We start from the raw sequence: 26,502 nt of genomic DNA, 5'->3' as shown, positions 1-26,502 counted from the left end.
GCCCGGTTCCTGGGGACGGGCAAACGGCAGCAGAGAGACAGAATGAGAAGCAGCTGTTCATACAGTCATAGAGATGTACAGCATGGAAACAGACCCTTCGGTCCAACCCGTCCATGCCGACCAGATATCCCACCCCAATCTAATCCCAGCTGCCAGCACCCGGCCCATATACCTCCAAACCCTTCCTATTCATATATCCATCCAAACGCCTCTTAAATGTTGCAATTGTACCAATCTCCGCCACTTTCTCTGGCAGCCCATTCCATATACGCACCACCCCCTGCGTGAAAAGGTTGCCCCTTAGGTCTCTTTTATATCTTTCCCCTCTCACCCTAAACCCTAAAGCCCTCTAGTTCTTGACTCCCCGACCCCAGGGAAAAGACTTTGCCTACTTATACTATCCATGCCCCTCATAATTTTGTAAACCTCCATAAAGTCACCCTCCAACCTCCGACGTTCCAGAGAAAACAGCCCCAGCCTGTTCAATGTCAACTGGAACTTTACTCTGAGCAAGACTCAGCTGGTTCAAGCGGTAGGGCGGGGGCAGGGGCGGGGGCAGGGGCGGGGGCAGGGACGGCGGCACGCCGACCGTGTGGCTCGTTGGTCTAGGGGTATGATTCTCGCTTTGGGTCTTTGTCGACGCAAACGTGCGAGAGGTCCCGGGTTCAAATCCCGAACGAGCCCGAGTTTCGTGAATCGCGTGAAAGTGCTTGTTTAATTTTCTCAAAAAGCACCTTCGTAAAACGGGGTTGGGCTCCCTGGAGGACCAATGGGACAGAAAGCAGCGAAGTGAAATGATTGGAGATAGCGTTGAATAAGTTGACGTGAGTGGTGCAGTGTTTGAGGGATGTCAGCGATGAGGGTCGATTGGAAATTTGGGACAGCTCTCTTCGGAGTACGGAAGTTTGAATACTGGCCTGATTGAAACTTTTCAAGTCATGCGAAGTCTAGACAGAGAAAGTAATGTAGTCAAAATGTTCCCACGCCTGAAAGGATCGGCAACGATTCGGCAGAGTTTTAAAGGCATGAGTAAAAGAACCGAAAGTGACATTAGGAAGAATGCTTTCGTACAGGGAGTGGTTGGGGTCAGTAAATCCCTAACTGACACTGACAAAGAGGCAGATTCATTAGACGCAAACGGGAATTCGGTGATCATGTTTAAAGTAACAATGTGCAGAATTACATGGAGAAGGCAAGAGAATGATACGAATAGAGACCCACGTTTACTTACTGTGTCGACCCAGCAGAGCGAAGGTGGGCCGCATGGCGTCTATTCAGAGTGAAATCACAACAGAATGTGGGAAGTTAGAAAAAGTTTATATTTACACAGCCTCCATACGTCTGCGCAACGCCAGAGAAGACGACAGCAGTGAGGACCTTTGACATCAGTCTCGAACGTGCATGCCACGCGCCAGACGAAAGGCTGAAGGGACCTGTGGAGCGTCACGCTGCGCGTCCGAGCCGAGTGGCGCAGCGGGAGCGTGCTGGACCCATAACCCAGAGGTCGGTGGGTCGAAACCATCCTCTGCTATTGTTCAGTGCCTCCTTGAGCGACTTGCCTTTGCGATGGTACTCTGTTTGTTTAGCACCTTGCCTTTCAAACCGTTCAAGTAAGGTGCTTTTGGAGGTCTGAGTGGTCTTCTCCTGTTCTTCGTCGCTTTCCTATGAACTGAATCGCAAAACCACTTCTCTGAGATGCCAATGAACTGATAACATTGAAACGCATACCTTGTGGTTTCGTGCCTTCCCTGCAGTAGTTCGCCAAGTCCGTTCCGACGTGAATGACAAGACGATCCGCATGTCAGAAACCGCATCCCGGGGACAGAATGACAAGCAGATGTTCTGGAAACTCTTTGCTGCTTGCAATTCTTGGAGCAAAGTGGAATGTATTTCACACTGAGCAAGTTTCAGCTGGCTCAGAGTCTCCAGTGTACGCTGCTCTCTTTCCCGCCAGCTCAGAGAGAGAACAATAGGAGGGACAAAGGAGTGAATAACGATCCGTGTGGGAGGGTGAATAACTGTTAATGGAGACCGTTAGTGGCTAACAATAAGTAGTGTGTCGTAGCAGACTATGTGATAACAAGGGCTCGTATGTGTGTGGTAGGGTGTCAAGGACATGGGGGATTTCAGGCCCTAAAGTCATGGAGCTCGATCTTGAAGACCGGAGGGCTGTAGGGTTTTGAAGTGGAATATGAGGCGGTGTTCTTCCGTCTGGAGCTGAGCTTTGCTGGAACACTGCTGCAAGCCTGAGACAGAGATGTTGGCCAGGGAACATGGTGGCGTGTTAAAGTGGCAGGAAAGCAGAAGCTCAGATCCTTTTTTTGCGGGCAGAACCGAGATGTTCTGCGAAGCAGTCATCCAGTTTGTACTTGGTGCTCCATTGGGGAAACGACACTGTGAGCAGCGAATGCAGTAGACTAGGTTGCGGCAAATGTGCAGGTAAAGTGCTGCTTCACCTGGAAGGTATGTTCGAGCCTGGAAGGATATTTTGGAGGGAGCAGGTAAATTGTGCTTCTGAGTGAAATCACAGTTCGGAAAAACAGAATTTGGCAATTTAGACAGAGTTAATATTTGTTCGTCGGCGATATGTCTGCCGGTGCGCGATGGGAGCATAACCCAGAAGGGAAACCATCTTCCCTATTCACTCAATGTCGAGGTTAGCAGCTTTCCCGTATAACGGCGCACTGTTGTGCACCTCGCCGTATCATCTGCTTCCCAAAAATCTTCGACGTAAATATTTCACATTGATACACAGGCCCAGTATGCAGAGTTGAGATGACACACCCGTGGAGGTCTGCGGGGTCTTCTCCTGTTCTCTGTGCCCTATGTTGAGGAGGGCAATACTTGTCACTGGTCACTCCGGTGTCAGAGAAAAGTTGAGAAAGAAAACGGTTTAATTTTCTGCCAGTAGAGAGGGCCCGGTTCCTGGGGACGGGCAAACGGCAGCAGAGAGACAGAATGAGAAGCAGCTGTTCATACAGTCATAGAGATGTACAGCATGGAAACAGACCCTTCGGTCCAACCCGTCCATGCCGACCAGATATCCCACCCCAATCTAATCCCAGCTGCCAGCACCCGGCCCATATACCTCCAAACCCTTCCTATTCATATATCCATCCAAACGCCTCTTAAATGTTGCAATTGTACCAATCTCCGCCACTTTCTCTGGCAGCCCATTCCATATACGCACCACCCCCTGCGTGAAAAGGTTGCCCCTTAGGTCTCTTTTATATCTTTCCCCTCTCACCCTAAACCCTAAAGCCCTCTAGTTCTTGACTCCCCGACCCCAGGGAAAAGACTTTGCCTACTTATACTATCCATGCCCCTCATAATTTTGTAAACCTCCATAAAGTCACCCTCCAACCTCCGACGTTCCAGAGAAAACAGCCCCAGCCTGTTCAATGTCAACTGGAACTTTACTCTGAGCAAGACTCAGCTGGTTCAAGCGGTAGGGCGGGGGCAGGGACGCCGGCACGCCGACCGTGTGGCTCGTTGTTCTAGGGGTATGATTCTCGCTTTGGGTCTTTGTCGACGCAGACGTGCGAGAGGTCCCGGGTTCAAATCCCGGACGAGCCCGAGTTTCGTGAATCGCGTGAAAGTGCTTGTTTAATTTTCTCAAAAAGCACCTTCGTAAAACGGGGTTGGGCTCCCTGGAGGACCAATGGGACAGAAAGCAGCGAAGTGAAATGATTGGAGATAGCGTTGAACAAGTTGACGTGAGTGGTGCAGTGTTTGAGGGATGTCAGCGATGAGGGTCGATTGGAAATTTGGGACAGCTCTCTTCGGAGTACGGAAGTTTGAATACTGGCCTGATTGAAACTTTTCAAGTCATGCGAAGTCTAGACAGAGAAAGTAATGTAGTCAAAATGTTCCCACGCCTGAAAGGATCGGCAACGATTCGGCAGAGTTTTAAAGGCATGAGTAAAAGAACCGAAAGTGACATTAGGAAGAACGCTTTCGTACAGGGAGTGGTTGGGGTCAGTAAATCCCTAACTGACACTGACAAAGAGGCAGATTCATTAGACGCAAACGGGAATTCGGTGATCATGTTTAAAGTAACAATGTGCAGAATTACATGGAGAAGGCAAGAGAATGATACGAATAGAGACCCACGTTTACTTACTGTGTCGACCCAGCAGAGCGAAGGTGGGCCGCATGGCGTCTATTCAGAGTGAAATCACAAGAGAATGTGGGAAGTTAGAAAAAGTTTATATTTACACAGCCTCCATACGTCTGCGCAACGCCAGAGAAGACGACAGCAGTGAGGACCTTTGACATCAGTCTCGAACGTGCATGCCACGCGCCAGACGAAAGGCTGAAGGGACCTGTGGAGCGTCACGCTGCGCGTCCGAGCCGAGTGGCGCAGCGGGACCGTGCTGGGCCCATAACCCAGAGATCGGTGGGTCGAAACCATCCTCTGCTGTTGTTCAGTGCCTCCTTGAGCGACTTGCCTTTGCGATGGTACTCTGTTTGTTTAGCACCTTGCCTTTCAAACCGTTCAAGTAAGGTGCTTTTGGAGGTCTGAGTGGTCTTCTCCTGTTCTTCGTCGCTTTCCTGTGAACTGAGTCGCAAAACCACTTCTCTGAGATGCCAATGAACTGATAACATTGAAACGCATACCTTGTGGTTTCGTGCCTTCCCTGCAGTAGTTCGCCAAGTCCGTTCCGACGTGAATGACAAGACGATCCGCATGTCAGAAACCGCATCCCGGGGACAGAATGACAAGCAGATGTTCTGGAAACTCTTTGCTGCTTGCAATTCTTGGAGCAAAGTGGAATGTATTTCACACTGAGCAAGTTTCAGCTGGCTCAGAGTCTCCAGTGTACGCTGCTCTCTTTCCCGCCAGCTCAGAGAGAGAACAATAGGAGGGACAAAGGAGTGAATAACGATCCGTGTGGGAGGGTGAATAACTGTTAATGGAGACCGTTAGTGGCTAACAATAAGTAGTGTGTCGTAGCAGACTATGTGATAACAAGGGCTCGTATGTGTGTGGTAGGGTGTCAAGGACATGGGGGATTTCAGGCCCTAAAGTCATGGAGCTCGATCTTGAAGACCGGAGGGCTGTAGGGTTTTGAAGTGGAATATGAGGCGGTGTTCTTCCGTCTGGAGCTGAGCTTTGCTGGAACACTGCTGCAAGCCTGAGACAGAGATGTTGGCCAGGGAACATGGTGGCGTGTTAAAGTGGCAGGAAAGCAGAAGCTCAGATCCTTTTTTTGCGGGCAGAACCGAGATGTTCTGCGAAGCAGTCATCCAGTTTGTACTTGGTGCTCCATTGGGGAAACGACACTGTGAGCAGCGAATGCAGTAGACTAGGTTGCGGCAAATGTGCAGGTAAAGTGCTGCTTCACCTGGAAGGTATGTTCGAGCCTGGAAGGATATTTTGGAGGGAGCAGGTAAATTGTGCTTCTGAGTGAAATCACAGTTCGGAAAAACAGAATTTGGCAATTTAGACAGAGTTAATATTTGTTCGTCGGCGATATGTCTGCCGGTGCGCGATGGGAGCATAACCCAGAAGGGAAACCATCTTCCCTATTCACTCAATGTCGAGGTTAGCAGCTTTCCCGTATAACGGCGCACTGTTGTGCACCTCGCCGTATCATCTGCTTCCCAAAAATCTTCGACGTAAATATTTCACATTGATACACAGGCCCAGTATGCAGAGTTGAGATGACACACCCGTGGAGGTCTGCGGGGTCTTCTCCTGTTCTCTGTGCCCTATGTTGAGGAGGGCAATACTTGTCACTGGTCACTCCGGTGTCAGAGAAAAGTTGAGAAAGAAAACGGTTTAATTTTCTGCCAGTAGAGAGGGCCCGGTTCCTGGGGACGGGCAAACGGCAGCAGAGAGACAGAATGAGAAGCAGCTGTTCATACAGTCATAGAGATGTACAGCATGGAAACAGACCCTTCGGTCCAACCCGTCCATGCCGACCAGATATCCCACCCCAATCTAATCCCAGCTGCCAGCACCCGGCCCATATACCTCCAAACCCTTCCTATTCATATATCCATCCAAACGCCTCTTAAATGTTGCAATTGTACCAATCTCCGCCACTTTCTCTGGCAGCCCATTCCATATACGCACCACCCCCTGCGTGAAAAGGTTGCCCCTTAGGTCTCTTTTATATCTTTCCCCTCTCACCCTAAACCCTAAAGCCCTCTAGTTCTTGACTCCCCGACCCCAGGGAAAAGACTTTGCCTACTTATACTATCCATGCCCCTCATAATTTTGTAAACCTCCATAAAGTCACCCTCCAACCTCCGACGTTCCAGAGAAAACAGCCCCAGCCTGTTCAATGTCAACTGGAACTTTACTCTGAGCAAGACTCAGCTGGTTCAAGCGGTAGGGCGGGGGCAGGGACGCCGGCACGCCGACCGTGTGGCTCGTTGTTCTAGGGGTATGATTCTCGCTTTGGGTCTTTGTCGACGCAGACGTGCGAGAGGTCCCGGGTTCAAATCCCGGACGAGCCCGAGTTTCGTGAATCGCGTGAAAGTGCTTGTTTAATTTTCTCAAAAAGCACCTTCGTAAAACGGGGTTGGGCTCCCTGGAGGACCAATGGGACAGAAAGCAGCGAAGTGAAATGATTGGAGATAGCGTTGAACAAGTTGACGTGAGTGGTGCAGTGTTTGAGGGATGTCAGCGATGAGGGTCGATTGGAAATTTGGGACAGCTCTCTTCGGAGTACGGAAGTTTGAATACTGGCCTGATTGAAACTTTTCAAGTCATGCGAAGTCTAGACAGAGAAAGTAATGTAGTCAAAATGTTCCCACGCCTGAAAGGATCGGCAACGATTCGGCAGAGTTTTAAAGGCATGAGTAAAAGAACCGAAAGTGACATTAGGAAGAACGCTTTCGTACAGGGAGTGGTTGGGGTCAGTAAATCCCTAACTGACACTGACAAAGAGGCAGATTCATTAGACGCAAACGGGAATTCGGTGATCATGTTTAAAGTAACAATGTGCAGAATTACATGGAGAAGGCAAGAGAATGATACGAATAGAGACCCACGTTTACTTACTGTGTCGACCCAGCAGAGCGAAGGTGGGCCGCATGGCGTCTATTCAGAGTGAAATCACAAGAGAATGTGGGAAGTTAGAAAAAGTTTATATTTACACAGCCTCCATACGTCTGCGCAACGCCAGAGAAGACGACAGCAGTGAGGACCTTTGACATCAGTCTCGAACGTGCATGCCACGCGCCAGACGAAAGGCTGAAGGGACCTGTGGAGCGTCACGCTGCGCGTCCGAGCCGAGTGGCGCAGCGGGACCGTGCTGGGCCCATAACCCAGAGATCGGTGGGTCGAAACCATCCTCTGCTGTTGTTCAGTGCCTCCTTGAGCGACTTGCCTTTGCGATGGTACTCTGTTTGTTTAGCACCTTGCCTTTCAAACCGTTCAAGTAAGGTGCTTTTGGAGGTCTGAGTGGTCTTCTCCTGTTCTTCGTCGCTTTCCTGTGAACTGAGTCGCAAAACCACTTCTCTGAGATGCCAATGAACTGATAACATTGAAACGCATACCTTGTGGTTTCGTGCCTTCCCTGCAGTAGTTCGCCAAGTCCGTTCCGACGTGAATGACAAGACGATCCGCATGTCAGAAACCGCATCCCGGGGACAGAATGACAAGCAGATGTTCTGGAAACTCTTTGCTGCTTGCAATTCTTGGAGCAAAGTGGAATGTATTTCACACTGAGCAAGTTTCAGCTGGCTCAGAGTCTCCAGTGTACGCTGCTCTCTTTCCCGCCAGCTCAGAGAGAGAACAATAGGAGGGACAAAGGAGTGAATAACGATCCGTGTGGGAGGGTGAATAACTGTTAATGGAGACCGTTAGTGGCTAACAATAAGTAGTGTGTCGTAGCAGACTATGTGATAACAAGGGCTCGTATGTGTGTGGTAGGGGGTCAAGGACATGGGGGATTTCAGGCCCTAAAGTCATGGAACTCGATCTTGAAGACCGGAGGGCTGTAGGGTTTTGAAGTGGAATATGAGGCGGTGTTCTTCCGTCTGGAGCTGAGCTTTGCTGGAACACTGCTGCAAGCCTGAGACAGAGATGTTGGCCAGGGAACATGGTGGCGTGTTAAAGTGGCAGGAAAGCAGAAGCTCAGATCCTTTTTTTGCGGGCAGAACCGAGATGTTCTGCGAAGCAGTCATCCAGTTTGTACTTGGTGCTCCATTGGGGAAACGACACAGTGAGCAGCGAATGCAGTAGACTAGGTTGCGGCAAATGTGCAGGTAAAGTGCTGCTTCACCTGGAAGGTATGTTCGAGCCTGGAAGGATATTTTGGAGGGAGCAGGTAAATTGTGCTTCTGAGTGAAATCACAGTTCGGAAAAACAGAATTTGGCAATTTAGACAGAGTTAATATTTGTTCGTCGGCGATATGTCTGCCGGTGCGCGATGGGAGCATAACCCAGAAGGGAAACCATCTTCCCTATTCACTCAATGTCGAGGTTAGCAGCTTTCCCGTATAAAGGCGCACTGTTGTGCACCTCGCCGTATCATCTGCTTCCCAAAAATCTTCGACGTAAATATTTCACATTGATACACAGGCCCAGTATGCAGAGTTGAGATGACACACCCGTGGAGGTCTGCGGGGTCTTCTCCTGTTCTCTGTGCCCTATGTTGAGGAGGGCAATACTTGTCACTGGTCACTCCGGTGTCAGAGAAAAGTTGAGAAAGAAAACGGTTTAATTTTCTGCCAGTAGAGAGGGCCCGGTTCCTGGGGACGGGCAAACGGCAGCAGAGAGACAGAATGAGAAGCAGCTGTTCATACAGTCATAGAGATGTACAGCATGGAAACAGACCCTTCGGTCCAACCCGTCCATGCCGACCAGATATCCCACCCCAATCTAATCCCAGCTGCCAGCACCCGGCCCATATACCTCCAAACCCTTCCTATTCATATATCCATCCAAACGCCTCTTAAATGTTGCAATTGTACCAATCTCCGCCACTTTCTCTGGCAGCCCATTCCATATACGCACCACCCCCTGCGTGAAAAGGTTGCCCCTTAGGTCTCTTTTATATCTTTCCCCTCTCACCCTAAACCCTAAAGCCCTCTAGTTCTTGACTCCCCGACCCCAGGGAAAAGACTTTGCCTACTTATCCTATCCATGCCCCTCATAATTTTGTAAACCTCCATAAAGTCACCCTCCAACCTCCGACGTTCCAGAGAAAACAGCCCCAGCCTGTTCAATGTCAACTGGAACTTTACTCTGAGCAAGACTCAGCTGGTTCAAGCGGTAGGGCGGGGGCAGGGACGCCGGCACGCCGACCGTGTGGCTCGTTGGTCTAGGGGTATGATTCTCGCTTTGGGTCTTTGTCGACGCAGACGTGCGAGAGGTCCCGGGTTCAAATCCCGGACGAGCCCGAGTTTCGTGAATCGCGTGAAAGTGCTTGTTTAATTTTCTCAAAAAGCACCTTCGTAAAACGGGGTTGGGCTCCCTGGAGGACCAATGGGACAGAAAGCAGCGAAGTGAAATGATTGGAGATAGCGTTGAATAAGTTGACGTGAGTGGTGCAGTGTTTGAGGGATGTCAGCGATGAGGGTCGATTGGAAATTTGGGACAGCTCTCTTCGGAGTACGGAAGTTTGAATACTGGCCTGATTGAAACTTTTCAAGTCATGCGAAGTCTAGACAGAGAAAGTAATGTAGTCAAAATGTTCCCACGCCTGAAAGGATCGGCAACGATTCGGCAGAGTTTTAAAGGCATGAGTAAAAGAACCGAAAGTGACATTAGGAAGAACGCTTTCGTACAGGGAGTGGTTGGGGTCAGTAAATCCCTAACTGACACTGACAAAGAGGCAGATTCATTAGACGCAAACGGGAATTCGGTGATCATGTTTAAAGTAACAATGTGCAGAATTACATGGAGAAGGCAAGAGAATGATACGAATAGAGACCCACGTTTACTTACTGTGTCGACCCAGCAGAGCGAAGGTGGGCCGCATGGCGTCTATTCAGAGTGAAATCACAAGAGAATGTGGGAAGTTAGAAAAAGTTTATATTTACACAGCCTCCATACGTCTGCGCAACGCCAGAGGAGACGACAGCCGTGAGGATCTTTGACATCAGTCTCGAACGTGCATGCCACGCGCCAGACGAAAGGCTGAAGGGACCTGTGGAGCGACACGCTGCGCGTGCGAGCGGAGTGGCGCAGCGGGAGCGTGCTGGGCCCATAACCCAGAGGTCGGTGGGTCGAAACCATCCTCTGCTATTGTTCAGTGCCTCCTTGAGCGACTTGCCTTTGCGATGGTACTCTGTTTGTTTAGCACCTTGCCTTTCAAACCGTTCAAGTAAGGTGCTTTTGGAGGTCTGAGTGGTCTTCTCCTGTTCTTCGTCGTTTTCCTATGAACTGAATCGCAAAACCACTTCTCTGAGATGCCAATGAACTGATAACATTGAAACGCATACCTTGTGGTTTCGTGCCTTCCCTGCAGTAGTTCGCCAAGTCCGTTCCGACGTGAATGACAAGACGATCCGCATGTCAGAAACCGCATCCCGGGGACAGAATGACAAGCAGATGTTCTGGAAACTCTTTGCTGCTTGCAATTCTTGGAGCAAAGTGGAATGTATTTCACACTGAGCAAGTTTCAGCTGGCTCAGAGTCTCCAGTGTACGCTGCTCTCTTTCCCGCCAGCTCAGAGAGAGAACAATAGGAGGGACAAAGGAGTGAATAACGATCCGTGTGGGAGGGTGAATAACTGTTAATGGAGACCGTTAGTGGCTAACAATAAGTAGTGTGTCGTAGCAGACTATGTGATAACAAGGGCTCGTATGTGTGTGGTAGGGGGTCAAGGACATGGGGGATTTCAGGCCCTAAAGTCATGGAACTCGATCTTGAAGACCGGAGGGCTGTAGGGTTTTGAAGTGGAATATGAGGCGGTGTTCTTCCGTCTGGAGCTGAGCTTTGCTGGAACACTGCTGCAAGCCTGAGACAGAGATGTTGGCCAGGGAACATGGTGGCGTGTTAAAGTGGCAGGAAAGCAGAAGCTCAGGGCCTTTTTTTGCGGGCAGAACCGAGATGTTCTGCGAAGCAGTCATCCAGTTTATGCTTGGTGCTCCGTTGGGGAAACGACACTGTGAGCAGCGAATGCAGTAGACTAGGTTGCGGCAAATGTGCAGGTAAAGTGCTGCTTCACCTGGAATGTATGTTCGAGCCTGGAAGGATATTTTGGAGGGAGCAGGTAAATTGTGCTTCTGAGTGAAATCACAGTTCGGAAAAACAGAATTTGGCAATTTAGACAGAGTTAATATTTGTTCGTCGGCGATATGTCTGCCGGTGCGCGATGGGAGCATAACCCAGAAGGGAAACCATCTTCCCTATTCACTCAATGTCGAGGTTAGCAGCTTTCCCGTATAACGGCGCACTGTTGTGCACCTCGCCGTATCATCTGCTTCCCAAAAATCTTCGACGTAAATATTTCACATTGATACACAGGCCCAGTATGCAGAGTTGAGATGACACACCCGTGGAGGTCTGCGGGGTCTTCTCCTGTTCTCTGTGCCCTATGTTGAGGAGGGCAATACTTGTCACTGGTCACTCCGGTGTCAGAGAAAAGTTGAGAAAGAAAACGGTTTAATTTTCTGCCAGTAGAGAGGGCCCGGTTCCTGGGGACGGGCAAACGGCAGCAGAGAGACAGAATGAGAAGCAGCTGTTCATACAGTCATAGAGATGTACAGCATGGAAACAGACCCTTCGGTCCAACCCGTCCATGCCGACCAGATATCCCACCCCAATCTAATCCCAGCTGCCAGCACCCGGCCCATATACCTCCAAACCCTTCCTATTCATATATCCATCCAAACGCCTCTTAAATGTTGCAATTGTACCAATCTCCGCCACTTTCTCTGGCAGCCCATTCCATATACGCACCACCCCCTGCGTGAAAAGGTTGCCCCTTAGGTCTCTTTTATATCTTTCCCCTCTCACCCTAAACCCTAAAGCCCTCTAGTTCTTGACTCCCCGACCCCAGGGAAAAGACTTTGCCTACTTATACTATCCATGCCCCTCATAATTTTGTAAACCTCCATAAAGTCACCCTCCAACCTCCGACGTTCCAGAGAAAACAGCCCCAGCCTGTTCAATGTCAACTGGAACTTTACTCTGAGCAAGACTCAGCTGGTTCCAGCGGTAGGGCGGGGGCAGGGACGCCGGCACGCCGACCGTGTGGCTCGTTGGTCTAGGGGTATGTTTCTCGCTTTGGGTCTTTGTCGACGCAGGCGTGCGAGAGGTCCCGGGTTCAAATCCCGGACGAGCCCGAGTTTCGTGAATCGCGTGAAAGTGCTTGTTTAATTTTCTCAAAAAGCACCTTCGTAAAACGGGGTTGGGCTCCCTGGAGGACCAATGGGACAGAAAGCAGCGAAGTGAAATGATTGGAGATAGCGTTGAATAAGTTGACGTGAGTGGTGCAGTGTTTGAGGGATGTCAGCGATGAGGGTCGATTGGAAATTTGGGACAGCTCTCTTCGGAGTACGGAAGTTTGAATACTGGCCTCATTGAAACTTTTCAAGTCATGCGAAGTCTAGACAGAGAAAGTAATGTAGTCAAAATGTTCCCACGCCTGAAAGGATCGGCAACGATTCGGCAGAGTTTTAAAGGCATGAGGAAAAGAACCGAAAGTGACATTAGGAAGAATGCTTTCGTACAGGGAGTGGTTGGGGTCAGTAAATCCCTAACTGACACTGACAAAGAGGCAGATTCATTAGACGCAAACGGGAATTCGGTGATCATGTTTAAAGTAACAATGTGCAGAATTACATGGAGAAGGCAAGAGAATGATACGAATAGAGACCCACGTTTACTTACTGTGTCGACCCAGCAGAGCGAAGGTGGGCCGCATGGCGTCTATTCAGAGTGAAATCACAAGAGAATGTGGGAAGTTAGAAAAAGTTTATATTTACACAGCCTCCATACGTCTGCGCAACGCCAGAGAAGACGACAGCAGTGAGGACCTTTGACATCAGTCTCGAACGTGCATGCCACGCGCCAGACGAAAGGCTGAAGGGACCTGTGGAGCGTCTCGCTGCGCGTCCGAGCCGAGTGGCGCAGCGGGACCGTGCTGGGCCCATAACCCAGAGATCGGTGGGTCGAAACCATCTTCTGCTGTTGTTCAGTGCCTCTTTGAGCGACTTGCCTTTGCGATGGTACTCTGTTTGTTTAGCACCTTGCCTTTCAAACCGTTCAAGTAAGGTGCTTTTGGAGGTCTGAGTGGTCTTCTCCTGTTCTTCGTCGTTTTCCTATGAACTGAATCGCAAAACCACTTCTCTGAGATGCCAATGAACTGATAACATTGAAACGCATACCTTGTGGTTTCGTGCCTTCCCTGCAATAGTTCGCCAAGTCCGTTCCGACGTGAATGACAAGACGATCCGCATGTCAGAAACCGCATCCCGGGGACAGAATGACAAGCAGATGTTCTGGAAACTCTTTGCTGCTTGCAATTCTTGGAGCAAAGTGGAATGTATTTCACACTGAGCAAGTTTCAGCTGGCTCAGAGTCTCCAGTGTACGCTGCTCTCTTTCCCGCCAGCTCAGAGAGAGAACAATAGGAGGGACAAAGGAGTGAATAACGATCCGTGTGGGAGGGTGAATAACTGTTAATGGAGACCGTTAGTGGCTAACAATAAGTAGTGTGTCGTAGCAGACTATGTGATAACAAGGGCTCGTATGTGTGTGGTAGGGGGTCAAGGACATGGGGGATTTCAGGCCCTAAAGTCATGGAACTCGATCTTGAAGACCGGAGGGCTGTAGGGTTTTGAAGTGGAATATGAGGCGGTGTTCTTCCGTCTGGAGCTGAGCTTTGCTGGAACACTGCTGCAAGCCTGAGACAGAGATGTTGGCCAGGGAACATGGTGGCGTGTTAAAGTGGCAGGAAAGCAGAAGCTCAGGGCCTTTTTTTGCGGGCAGAACCGAGATGTTCTGCGAAGCAGTCATCCAGTTTATACTTGGTGCTCCGTTGGGGAAACGACACTGTGAGCAGCGAATGCAGTAGACTAGGTTGCGGCAAATGTGCAGGTAAAGTGCTGCTTCACCTGGAATGTATGTTCGAGCCTGGAAGGATATTTTGGAGGGAGCAGGTAAATTGTGCTTCTGAGTGAAATCACAGTTCGGAAAAACAGAATTTGGCAATTTAGACAGAGTTAATATTTGTTCGTCGGCGATATGTCTGCCGGTGCGCGATGGGAGCATAACCCAGAAGGGAAACCATCTTCCCTATTCACTCAATGTCGAGGTTAGCAGCTTTCCCGTATAACGGCGCACTGTTGTGCACCTCGCCGTATCATCTGCTTCCCAAAAATCTTCGACGTAAATATTTCACATTGATACACAGGCCCAGTATGCAGAGTTGAGATGACACACCCGTGGAGGTCTGCGGGGTCTTCTCCTGTTCTCTGTGCCCTATGTTGAGGAGGGCAATACTTGTCACTGGTCACTCCGGTGTCAGAGAAAAGTTGAGAAAGAAAACGGTTTAATTTTCTGCCAGTAGAGAGGGCCCGGTTCCTGGGGACGGGCAAACGGCAGCAGAGAGACAGAATGAGAAGCAGCTGTTCATACAGTCATAGAGATGTACAGCATGGAAACAGACCCTTCGGTCCAACCCGTCCATGCCGACCAGATATCCCACCCCAATCTAATCCCAGCTGCCAGCACCCGGCCCATATACCTCCAAACCCTTCCTATTCATATATCCATCCAAACGCCTCTTAAATGTTGCAATTGTACCAATCTCCGTCACTTTCTCTGGCAGCCCATTCCATATACGCACCACCCCCTGCGTGAAAAGGTTGCCCCTTAGGTCTCTTTTATATCTTTCCCCTCTCACCCTAAACCCTAAAGCCCTCTAGTTCTTGACTCCCCGACCCCAGGGAAAAGACTTTGCCTACTTATACTATCCATGCCCCTCATAATTTTGTAAACCTCCATAAAGTCACCCTCCAACCTCCGACGTTCCAGAGAAAACAGCCCCAGCCTGTTCAATGTCAACTGGAACTTTACTCTGAGCAAGACTCAGCTGGTTCCAGCGGTAGGGCGGGGGCAGGGACGCCGGCACGCCGACCGTGTGGCTCGTTGGTCTAGGGGTATGATTCTCGCTTTGGGTCTTTGTCGACGCAGGCGTGCGAGAGGTCCCGGGTTCAAATCCCGGACGAGCCCGAGTTTCGTGAATCGCGTGAAAGTGCTTGTTTAATTTTCTCAAAAAGCACCTTCGTAAAACTGGGTTGGGCTCCCTGGAGGACCAATGGGACAGAAAGCAGCGAAGTGAAATGATTGGAGATAGCGTTGAATAAGTTGACGTGAGTGGTGCAGTGTTTGAGGGATGTCAGCGATGAGGGTCGATTGGAAATTTGGGACAGCTCTCTTCGGAGTACGGAAGTTTGAATACTGGCCTAATTGAAACTTTTCAAGTCATGCGAAGTCTAGACAGAGAAAGTAATGTAGTCAAAATGTTCCCACACCTGAAAGGATCGGCAACGATTCGGCAGAGTTTTAAAGGCATGAGGAAAAGAACCGAAAGTGACATTAGGAAGAATGCTTTCGTACAGGGAGTGGTTGGGGTCAGTAAATCCCTAACTGACACTGACAAAGAGGCAGATTCATTAGACGCAAACGGGAATTCGGTGATCATGTTTAAAGTAACAATGTGCAGAATTACATGGAGAAGGCAAGAGAATGATACGAATAGAGACCCACGTTTACTTACTGTGTCGACCCAGCAGAGCGAAGGTGGGCCGCATGGCGTCTATTCAGAGTGAAATCACAAGAGAATGTGGGAAGTTAGAAAAAGTTTATATTTACACAGCCTCCATACGTCTGCGCAACGCCAGAGAAGACGACAGCAGTGAGGACCTTTGACATCAGTCTCGAACGTGCATGCCACGCGCCAGACGAAAGGCTGAAGGGACCTGTGGAGCGTCACGCCGCGCGTCCGAGCCGAGTTGCGCAGCGGGAGCGTGCTGGGCCCATAACCCAGAGGTCGGTGGGTCGAAACCATCCTCTGCTATTGTTCAGTGCCTCCTTGAGCGACTTGCCTTTGCGATGGTACTCAGTTTGTTTAGCACCTTGCCTTTCAAACCGTTCAAGTAAGGTGCTTTTGGAGGTCTGAGTGGTCTTCTCCTGTTCTTCGTCGCTTTCCTATGAACTGAATCGCAAAACCACTTCTCTGAGATGCCAATGAACTGATAACATTGAAACGCATACCTTGTGGTTTCGTGCCTTCCCTGCAGTAGTTCGCCAAGTCCGTTCCGACGTGAATGACAAGACGATCCGCATGTCAGAAACCGCATCCCGGGGACAGAATGACAAGCAGATGTTCTGGAAACTCTTTGCTGCTTGCAATTCTTGGAGCAAAGTGGAATGTATTTCACACTGAGCAAGTTTCAGCTGGCTCAGAGTCTCCAGTGTACGCTGCTCTCTTTCCCGCCAGCTCAGAGAGAGAACAATAGGAGGGACAAAGGAGTGAATAACGATCCGTGTGGGAGTGTGAATAACTGTTAATGGAGACCGTTAGTGGCTAACAATAAGTAGTGTGTCGTAGCAGACTATGTGATAACAAGGGCTCGTATGTGTGTGGTAGGGGTCAAGGACATGGGGGATTTCAGGCCCTAAAGTCATGGAACTCGATCTTGAAGACCGGAGGGCTGTAGGGTTTTGAAGTGGAATATGAGGCGGTGTTCTTCCGTCTGGAACTGAGCTTTGCTGGAACACTGCTGCAAGCCTGAGACAGAGATGTTGGCCAGGGAACATGGTGGCGTGTTAAAGTGGCAGGAAAGCAGAAGCTCAGGGCCTTTTTTTGCGGGCAGAACCGAGATGTTCTGCGAAGCAGTCATCCAGTTTATACTTGGTGCTCCGTTGGGGAAACGACACTGTGAGCAGCGAATGCAGTAGACTCGGTTGCGGCAAATGTGCAGGTAAAGTGCTGCTTCACCTGGAAGGTATGTTCGAGCCTGGAAGGATATTTTGGAGGGAGCAGGTAAATTGTGCTTCTGAGTGAAATCACAGTTCGGAAAAACAGAATTTGGCAATTTAGACAGAGTTAATATTTGTTCGTCGGCGATATGTCTGCCGGTGCGCGATGGGAGCATAACCCAGAAGGGAAACCATCTTCCCTCTTCACTCAATGTCGAGGTTAGCAGCTTTCCCGTATAAAGGCGCACTGTTGTGCACCTCGCCGTATCATCTGCTTCCCAAAAATCTTCGACGTAAATATTTCACATTGATACACAGGCCCAGTATGCAGAGTTGAGATGACACACCCGTGGAGGTCTGCGGGGTCTTCTCCTGTTCTCTGTGCCCTATGTTGAGGAGGGCAATACTTGTCACTGGTCACTCCGGTGTCAGAGAAAAGTTGAGAAAGAAAACGGTTTAATTTTCTGCCAGTAGAGAGGGCCCGGTTCCTGGGGACGGGCAAACGGCAGCAGAGAGACAGAATGAGAAGCAGCTGTTCATACAGTCATAGAGATGTACAGCATGGAAACAGACCCTTCGGTCCAACCCGTCCATGCCGACCAGATATCCCACCCCAATCTAATCCCAGCTGCCAGCACCCGGCCCATATACCTCCAAACCCTTCCTATTCATATATCCATCCAAACGCCTCTTAAATGTTGCAATTGTACCAATCTCCGCCACTTTCTCTGGCAGCCCATTCCATATACGCACCACCCCCTGCGTGAAAAGGTTGCCCCTTAGGTCTCTTTTATATCTTTCCCCTCTCACCCTAAACCCTAAAGCCCTCTAGTTCTTGACTCCCCGACCCCAGGGAAAAGACTTTGCCTACTTATACTATCCATGCCCCTCATAATTTTGTAAACCTCCATAAAGTCACCCTCCAACCTCCGACGTTCCAGAGAAAACAGCCCCAGCCTGTTCAATGTCAACTGGAACTTTACTCTGAGCAAGACTCAGCTGGTTCAAGCGGTAGGGCGGGGGCAGGGACGCCGGCACGCCGACCGTGTGGCTCGTTGGTCTAGGGGTATGATTCTCGCTTTGGGTCTTTGTCGACGCAGACGTGCGAGAGGTCCCGGGTACAAATCCCGGACGAGCCCGAGTTTCGTGAATCGCGTGAAAGTGCTTGTTTAATTTTCTCAAAAAGCACCTTCGTAAAACGGGGTTGGGCTCCCTGGAGGACCAATGGGACAGAAAGCAGCGAAGTGAAATGATTGGAGATAGCGTTGAATAAGTTGACGTGAGAGGTGCAGTGTTTGAGGGATGTCAGCGATGAGGGTCGATTGAAAATTTGGGACAGCTCTCTTCGGAGTACGGAAGTTTGAATACTGGCCTGATTGAAACTTTTCAAGTCATGCGAAGTCTAGACAGAGAAAGTAATGTAGTCAAAATGTTCCCAAGCCTGAAAGGATCGGCAACGATTCGGCAGAGTTTTAAAGGCATGAGTAAAAGAACCGAAAGTGACATTAGGAAGAACGCTTTCGTACAGGGAGTGGTTGGGGTCAGTAAATCCCTAACTGACACTGACAAAGAGGCAGATTCATTAGACGCAAACGGGAATTCGGTGATCATGTTTAAAGTAACAATGTGCAGAATTACATGGAGAAGGCAAGAGAATGATACGAATAGAGACCCACGTTTACTTACTGTGTCGACCCAGCAGAGCGAAGGTGGGCCGCATGGCGTCTATTCAGAGTGAAATCACAAGAGAATGTGGGAAGTTAGAAAAAGTTTATATTTACACAGCCTCCATACGTCTGCGCAACGCCAGAGAAGACGACAGCAGTGAGGACCTTTGACATCAGTCTCGAACGTGCATGCCACGCGCCAGACGAAAGGCTGAAGGGACCTGTGGAGCGTCACGCTGTGCGTCCGAGCCGAGTGGCGCAGCGGGAGCGTGCTGGGCCCATAACCCAGAGGTCGGTGAGTCGAAACCATCCTCTGCTATTGTTCAGTGCCTCCTTGAGCGACTTGCCTTTGCGATAGTACTCTGTTTGTTTAGCACCTTGCCTTTCAAACCGTTCAAGTAAGGTGCTTTTGGAGGTCTGAGTGGTCTTCTCCTGTTCTTCGTCGCTTTCCTATGAACTGAATCGCAAAACCACTTCTCTGAGATGCCAATGAACTGATAACATTGAAACGCATACCTTGTGGTTTCGTGCCTTCCCTGCAGTAGTTCGCCAAGTCCGTTCCGACGTGAATGACAAGACGATCCGCATGTCAGAAACCGCATCCCGGGGACAGAATGACAAGCAGATGTTCTGGAAACTCTTTGCTGCTTGCAATTCTTGGAGCAAAGTGGAATGTATTTCACACTGAGCAAGTTTCAGCTGGCTCAGAGTCTCCAGTGTACGCTGCTCTCTTTCCCGCCAGCTCAGAGAGAGAACAATAGGAGGGACAAAGGAGTGAATAACGATCCGTGTGGGAGGGTGAATAACTGTTAATGGAGACCGTTAGTGGCTAACAATAAGTAGTGTGTCGTAGCAGACTATGTGATAACAAGGGCTCGTATGTGTGTGGTAGGGGGTCAAGGACATGGGGGATTTCAGGCCCTAAAGTCATGGAACTCGATCTTGAAGACCGGAGGGCTGTAGGGTTTTGAAGTGGAATATGAGGCGGTGTTCTTCTGTCTGGAGCTGAGCTTTGCTGGAACACTGCTGCAAGCCTGAGACAGAGATGTTGGCCAGGGAACATGGTGGCGTGTTAAAGTGGCAGGAAAGCAGAAGCTCAGATCCTTTTTTTGCGGGCAGAACCGAGATGTTCTGCGAAGCAGTCATCCAGTTTGTACTTGGTGCTCCATTGGGGAAACGACACTGTGAGCAGCGAATGCCGTAGACTAGGTTGCGGCAAATGTGCAGGTAAAGTGCTGCTTCACCTGGAATGTATGTTCGAGCCTGGAAGGATATTTTGGAGGGAGCAGGTAAATTGTGCTTCTGAGTGAAATCACAGTTCGGAAAAACAGAATTTGGCAATTTAGACAGAGTTAATATTTGTTCGTCGGCGATATGTCTGCCGGTGCGCGATGGGAGCATAACCCAGAAGGGAAACCATCTTCCCTATTCACTCAATGTCGAGGTTAGCAGCTTTCCCGTATAACGGCGCACTGTTGTGCACCTCGCCGTATCATCTGCTTCCCAAAAATCTTCGACGTAAATATTTCACATTGATACACAGGCCCAGTATGCAGAGTTGAGATGACACACCCGTGGAGGTCTGCGGGGTCTTCTCCTGTTCTCTGTGCCCTATGTTGAGGAGGGCAATATTTGTCACTGGTCACTCCGGTGTCAGAGAAAAGTTGAGAAAGAAAACGGTTTACTTTTCTGCCAGTAGAGAGGGCCCGGTTCCTGGGGACGGGCAAACGGCAGCAGAGAGACAGAATGAGAAGCAGCTGTTCATACAGTCATAGAGATGTACAGCATGGAAACAGACCCTTCGGTCCAACCCGTCCATGCCGACCAGATATCCCACCCCAATCTAATCCCAGCTGCCAGCACCCGGCCCATATACCTCCAAACCCTTCCTATTCATATATCCATCCAAACGCCTCTTAAATGTTGCAATTGTACCAATCTCCGCCACTTTCTCTGGCAGCCCATTCCATATACGCACCACCCCCTGCGTGAAAAGGTTGCCCCTTAGGTCTCTTTTATATCTTTCCCCTCTCACCCTAAACCCTAAAGCCCTCTAGTTCTTGACTCCCCGACCCCAGGGAAAAGACTTTGCCTACTTATCCTATCCATGCCCCTCATAATTTTGTAAACCTCCATAAAGTCACCCTCCAACCTCCGACGTTCCAGAGAAAACAGCCCCAGCCTGTTCAATGTCAACTGGAACTTTACTCTGAGCAAGACTCAGCTGGTTCAAGCGGTAGGGCGGGGGCAGGGACGCCGGCACGCCGACCGTGTGGCTCGTTGGTCTAGGGGTATGATTCTTGCTTTGGGTCTTTGTCGACGCAGGCGTGCGAGAGGTCCCGGGTTCAAATCCCGGACGAGCCCGAGTTTCGTGAATCGCGTGAAAGTGCTTGTTTAATTTTCTCAAAAAGCACCTTCGTAAAACTGGGTTGGGCTCCCTGGAGGACCAATGGGACAGAAAGCAGCGAAGTGAAATGATTGGAGATAGCGTTGAATAAGTTGACGTGAGTGGTGCAGTGTTTGAGGGATGTCAGCGATGAGGGTCGATTGGAAATTTGGGACAGCTCTCTTCGGAGTACGGAAGTTTGAATACTGGCCTGATTGAAACTTTTCAAGTCATGCGAAGTCTAGACAGAGAAAGTAATGTAGTCAAAATGTTCCCACGCCTGAAAGGATCGGCAACGATTCGGCAGAGTTTTAAAGGCATGAGTAAAAGAACCGAAAGTGACATTAGGAAGAATGCTTTCGTACAGGGAGTGGTTGGGGTCAGTAAATCCCTAACTGACACTGACCTTTAGAAACACTTTGGGAAGCGGATTTAGAGGAGAATGAAAGATGACCGGTCCGATTGAGCAGAGACAGTCCAGACACCGTCCCCTTGTTGAAGAGGCCGGGAGGTTGACTCTGATGTTCTCGGCACATGAACTGATCTGAGACATTGAAAGATTTGTCGTTCCTGCACATCAGGAATTCAAACCCCTTCTCCCCTGCGAGCCAATGAGAGAACTCGAGAACAGGCAAAACACTGAAAGGCTGGAAGGGCGACGGCCCCGGAGTAAGAAAGCTAGTTCCTCGTGACATGGATGTGTCTGCAGACTGTCCCCGGTATCTCCACAAGAGATCTCCCAGGCTTGATTATGGAAAAGTAAAACAGATAGACGACAATTGTAATTCTAGGCGGGGAGGCTGATTTATAAAATCATTAAGCGATGGTGCAGCCCGTGCTTGTGACTGTCTCTGTGGCGCAATTCGTCAGCGCGTTCGGCCCTTAACCGAAAGGTTGGTGGTTCGAGCCCACCCAGGGGCGGTGTGTTCGCTGCCTTTCTTTGACTTCGAAGGTGTGCGCTTTTAATGGGGTCAGGAAAATGTTCCCCAAACGGAAATCTTCTCCACCAAGGGGTTTCTGAATTGAATTAATGCCTAACGGAAGGGACTGCGTCTGCCGAGAAGACCAGACCAAAAGAGAAACTCGGCAGGTTTGACAGTACCTGTCGGAGAAAACAGAATTTTGAAATGTTGCCTCTGATTCTCTTTCCACAGATGTTGCCGGACCTGCTGAGTTCCTCCTGCAATTTCTAACTGAAAGTTCATTTCATCTTTTGGGGTGAAACACCTAAATATCTGCAAACATCATGTGCAGATATTTAACCCTTTCGAATCACTGTGAAGTGATTGGATTCAAAAACTCTGCGATGATTCACTCTTTCTCAGCTCCACAGGCAGAATGACCTGGGAAGTCAAGCTGTCAGTGTGGTTCTGTATTCGTGGGCCGAGTGGTTAATGCGATGGACTTGAAATCCATTGCGGTTTCCCCACGCAGGTGTGAACCCTTCCCAGTACAAAATGAGAAATGTCGTCGAAAAGAAAGGGAGCTTGCTCCCCGGCTTCTTCTTTAAGATTCAAATAAGTGGAGGGCGAAAAATATTTCACTCAAATTGGGACTGGTGGGAATCTGCAACCCACTGCCTGTTCAGGTGGAACAAGCCGATACCCGCAGAGCTTCTTTTGAGGCTATGAGCAAAGTGTTTGGAAATGAGACTAGAACAGTGAGGGGCTTGAAATCGTGATCGAAATGAAGCAGGCACCTGAGGACAAGGGTGTTTCCTTTGCCAGTGAAAGATACTGCTTCACAAAGTTGAGCCTGTGGAGGGGAGTCAGTGACGGTGATTATCTTTGGTTGTTCACATTGTGAATGTTCCCATTGCTGCGCATGTCAGTGTTAACGTCAGAACTCTGCAGCATGGTGGCGTGAGATACGCACAGGACCGGGGCGCAATGGATGATGCATCTGACTCCACCTACCTGTTTGAAATGCAGCTCACAGCTTGTTCACACACCCCAATTAATCTTTCTCATTGTCCTGAAGCCGGCATACGGTTTGAATTCCCGATCTGCGGGAATGAGAATCCTTTCACTGTCTCGCGTCAGTAAATGTCCCTGAAAACATCTGAGGGACAACTCACAGCGCAGTCAGATGAGGGGAAGCTGAAATAGCCCCACATTCTGCTCACGGGCACATTTTATTCTCCCCAACTCAACGCCTCAACCACTGCGGCTCCTGGGAGTGGAAAAGAAACAATCACCAAAACCCCGTCTAAGCTCTGTGAATCTTCAGAAAATCAGCAAACGTTCATCCCTTCGGATTTTCTATCCTGGGCTGAGAGGGATGGGTTTTGTCACTCTTGTAGGACATTGCAAGTGGATGTTTTGCAAAAAAAGCACCACAATGCAATCTGATTAATCAGGACCTGGATGTTTTCGGTCTTTGAATGTCAGTGTTGTGCTCCAGAACTTTGCTGTTCACAGTTTATAATACTTATCTTCCCAGTCCCCTGTATCACTTGTCGAAAATGTTTAATTTGTGTCTTGTAATCCTTTCACTGTCTGCTAATGAGGATAGCGTTTCTGTGTTTTACCTAAATTATCTTGGCCTTGCATACCTCAAGCCTCAAGCTAATTTCACGAGAAACCTTCTCCAGTTCAAAAGCCAACTGTTAATGATGGCTCTGTTCCTTGTCACGTGTCCAATTTCAGATCGATGTTGTTAATGTCCCTTATACTCCTTCAGATCCAGGTTTCGCTCACAGGGCTAGAACAGAACTGTCACCAAATACATTTACCAATCTACGTTCATCCTATCGATTGTATTAGCATCATCAACACTTCTCATCAAAGTAACTCGAGAGACTTTCATCACAATTTTCTGTGAACAGTTCTACATTAGCTTTGCTGAATGAACCCCACATTTCTTGAAGTGGCTCCTTATTTTCGGCCCTGATTATTAATCTCTCTACGCATGGGAATGGATCCTTCCCAACCGCTCCATCTCTCATCAATGTGTTTCGTTCAATTCGATCTCCCATCAGCCTCCTCTGTCCTGATCAAATCCAGGGGAACAGGAAACGTTGGGACTATGGCGCGGACAGGACAATCCCAATACTCACCATTCCTGTTAGAAATATTCCATGAGAAAGTTTAGACCACAACTTTGGGCGTGTAGTTGTGGCCGAACACTTAAGGTGTTGGCGTAGAGATCCTTTGGGGCTCCCCCGCCCAGGGTGGTAACCTGCTGGCTATGCTTTCTTCGCTGGCGATTTTAAATGACTTCTTGTTGGTTGCATTATCGCTCAAACTTCACAAAACCCGTCTCAATAAAGACCCGTTTTCTCATGTCTGGGAATTGATTGCCATGCAGGAAACTCGGGTTCTGAACAAACAACGTCCCAGACTCACAACGTCAGCTCTGTTTCCCTTTCCACAGATGCTGCTCGACCCGTTGGCTTTCTGCAGTATTCTCTGTGTTTATTAGGCACAAGTGCTGCTTTTCATTCAAGAACTTCAATCCCTGTCCTCAGGTAACTGACTCTGGTCAGTGGCAATTGGTTCTTCTGATCATTAAACTGCCCATTCCCACCGCTTCTTCTCCCATCATGACCAACAGCCCCAGGAAATCTCCAGTTATCCTTCTTTGCTCCAAAGCGAACATTCTCCACCTTGGGAATGTCTCCCCAAAATGGAAATTCCTCATCCCTAGACATGAGGCAAGACGTACAATTGGAAGAGATTTTGGCAAAATATTGTCAGTTAGGAAATGGAAAAATGTTCAAATGTTCATGAAGCAAAACAGAAATCCCAGTCTCCAGCTTTGTGAACCTTTAGAAACACTTTGGGAAGCGGATTTAGAGGAGAATGAAAGATGACCTGTCCGATTGAGCAGAAACAGTCCAGACACCGTCCCTTTGTTGAAGAGGCCGGGAGGTTGATTCTGATGTTCTCGGCACATGAACTGATCTGAGACATTGAAAGAATTGTCCTTCCTGCACATCAGGAATTCAAACCCCTTCTCCCCTGCGAGCCAAGGAGAGAACTCGGGAACAGGCAAAACGCTGAAAGGCTGGAAGGGCGCCGGCCCCGGAGTAAGAAAGCTAGTTCCTCGTGACATGGATGTGTCTGCAGACTGTCCCCGGTATCTCCACAAGAGATCTCCCAGGCTTGATTATGGAAAAGTAAAACTGATAGACGACAATTGTAATTCCTGGCGGGTAGGCTGAATTATAAAATCATTAAGCGATGGTGCAGCCCGTGTCTTCGAATGTCTCTGTGGCGCAATTCGTCAGCGCGTTCGGCTGTTAACCGAACGGTTGGTGCTTCTAGCCCACCCAGGGGCGGTGTGTTTGATGCTCTTCTTTGGCTTCGAAGGTGTGCGCTTTTAATGGGGTCAGGAAAATGTTCCCCAAATGGAAATCTTCTCCACAGAGGGTTTTCGGAATTGAATTAATGTCTAACGTAAGGGACATATTTCTTGAAGTGGCTCCTTATTTTCGGCCCTGATTATTAATCTCTCTACGCATGGGAATGGATCCTTCCCACCCGCTGTATCTCTCATCAATGTGTGTAGTTCAATTCGATCTCATCTCTCCACAATGAATGTCCCAGGCTTTATTATGGAAAAGTAAGACTTATAGACGACCAATGTAATTCTCGGCGGTGAGGCTGAATTATGAATTCACTGATAGCCTCCCCTAAGCGATGGTGCAGCCGGCGCAGTCACATTTCTCTATCGCACCGTTGGGCTGTGCGTTCAGCAGTTTACCGGGAGGTTGGTGATTCAACCCCGCACAGGGGTGGTGTATTTGCTGCTCTCCCTCCAACTGCGAAGTTGTCTGCTTTTCATGGGGTCAGGCAAACAATTTCCAGAATAGGTGCTTCTCATTCTGTTTCGCTGCTGTCGTTTGTCCCGTGTCCAGGAACCGGGCCCTCTCCAATGGCAGAAAATTTAACCTTTTTGTTTCGAAACTTTTCTCTGACACCTGAGTGACCAGTGACAAGCATTGCCCTCCTCAACATAGGGTACAGAGAACAGGAGAAGACCCCGCAGACCTCCACGAGTGTGTCATCTCAAATGTGCATATTGGGCCAGTATATCAATGTGAAATATTTATGTTGAGTGTTTTGGGAAGGAAATGAGAAGGCGAGGTGCAGAACAGTGCGCCCTTAGACGGGAAGGCTGCAAAAGATAACATTACGTGAATCGGAGAGAACAGGACATGGCGGATTTCAGGCCCTGAACCCATAGGACAGACGGATGGGAGTGGAAGACAAGAAGAAAGAGAGACACAGAGTGAGCGAGAAAAGGGTGAAGTGTCAGAAAAACAGAAGTTAAGGAAAAACATAGAGAGACTGAGGAAGGGATACAATTCCAGTGGGTCCCAGCTTTCTCTGTGGTTTCATACACTCCCTCTCATCCATGAGAGACAAGCTCTGCTCCTAGAATCTACGTCAGTCTGGATGGTTCAGGGACGGTGTTTAGCACACTTGCTTTCATTTTTCACACCGTTGAGTGTTGGAGTTGGGACGTCATGTTGAGGTTGTACAGGATGTTGATGAGGCCACTTTTAGTTTCTGTTCATTAATATGTAAATCCCAGAACTACTTTTAA

The 26,502-nt window shown here is 49.2% G+C and overlaps 1 protein-coding gene and 5 non-coding genes across 6 annotated transcripts in view; all 6 read left to right on the top strand.

Moving 5' to 3' along the window:
* The window catches only part of LOC140460055 (uncharacterized), a 92,170-nt gene that overhangs the window by 47,025 nt on the left and 18,643 nt on the right, over positions 1-26,502 (top strand). The window lies entirely within an intron of this gene.
* trnap-ugg (transfer RNA proline (anticodon UGG)) lies at positions 595-684 on the top strand. Its single transcript is given in 2 exon segments — positions 595-630; positions 649-684. It is a non-coding gene; the product is annotated as a tRNA-Pro (tRNA).
* Positions 9,271-9,360, top strand: trnap-ugg (transfer RNA proline (anticodon UGG)). The gene is given in 2 exon segments: positions 9,271-9,306; positions 9,325-9,360. It is a non-coding gene; the product is annotated as a tRNA-Pro (tRNA).
* trnap-ugg (transfer RNA proline (anticodon UGG)) lies at positions 15,055-15,144 on the top strand. Its single transcript is given in 2 exon segments — positions 15,055-15,090; positions 15,109-15,144. It is a non-coding gene; the product is annotated as a tRNA-Pro (tRNA).
* Positions 20,838-20,927, top strand: trnap-ugg (transfer RNA proline (anticodon UGG)). Its single transcript is given in 2 exon segments — positions 20,838-20,873; positions 20,892-20,927. It is a non-coding gene; the product is annotated as a tRNA-Pro (tRNA).
* trnak-cuu (transfer RNA lysine (anticodon CUU)) lies at positions 21,797-21,870 on the top strand. The gene has a single exon. It is a non-coding gene; the product is annotated as a tRNA-Lys (tRNA).

This window comes from Chiloscyllium punctatum, chromosome 36, assembly GCF_047496795.1.
Source record: "Chiloscyllium punctatum isolate Juve2018m chromosome 36, sChiPun1.3, whole genome shotgun sequence".
Taxonomy (NCBI): Eukaryota; Metazoa; Chordata; class Chondrichthyes; order Orectolobiformes; family Hemiscylliidae; genus Chiloscyllium; species Chiloscyllium punctatum.
Note: the sequence above shows the minus strand (reverse complement) of the source record. Positions and strands in the feature narration are given on the sequence as shown.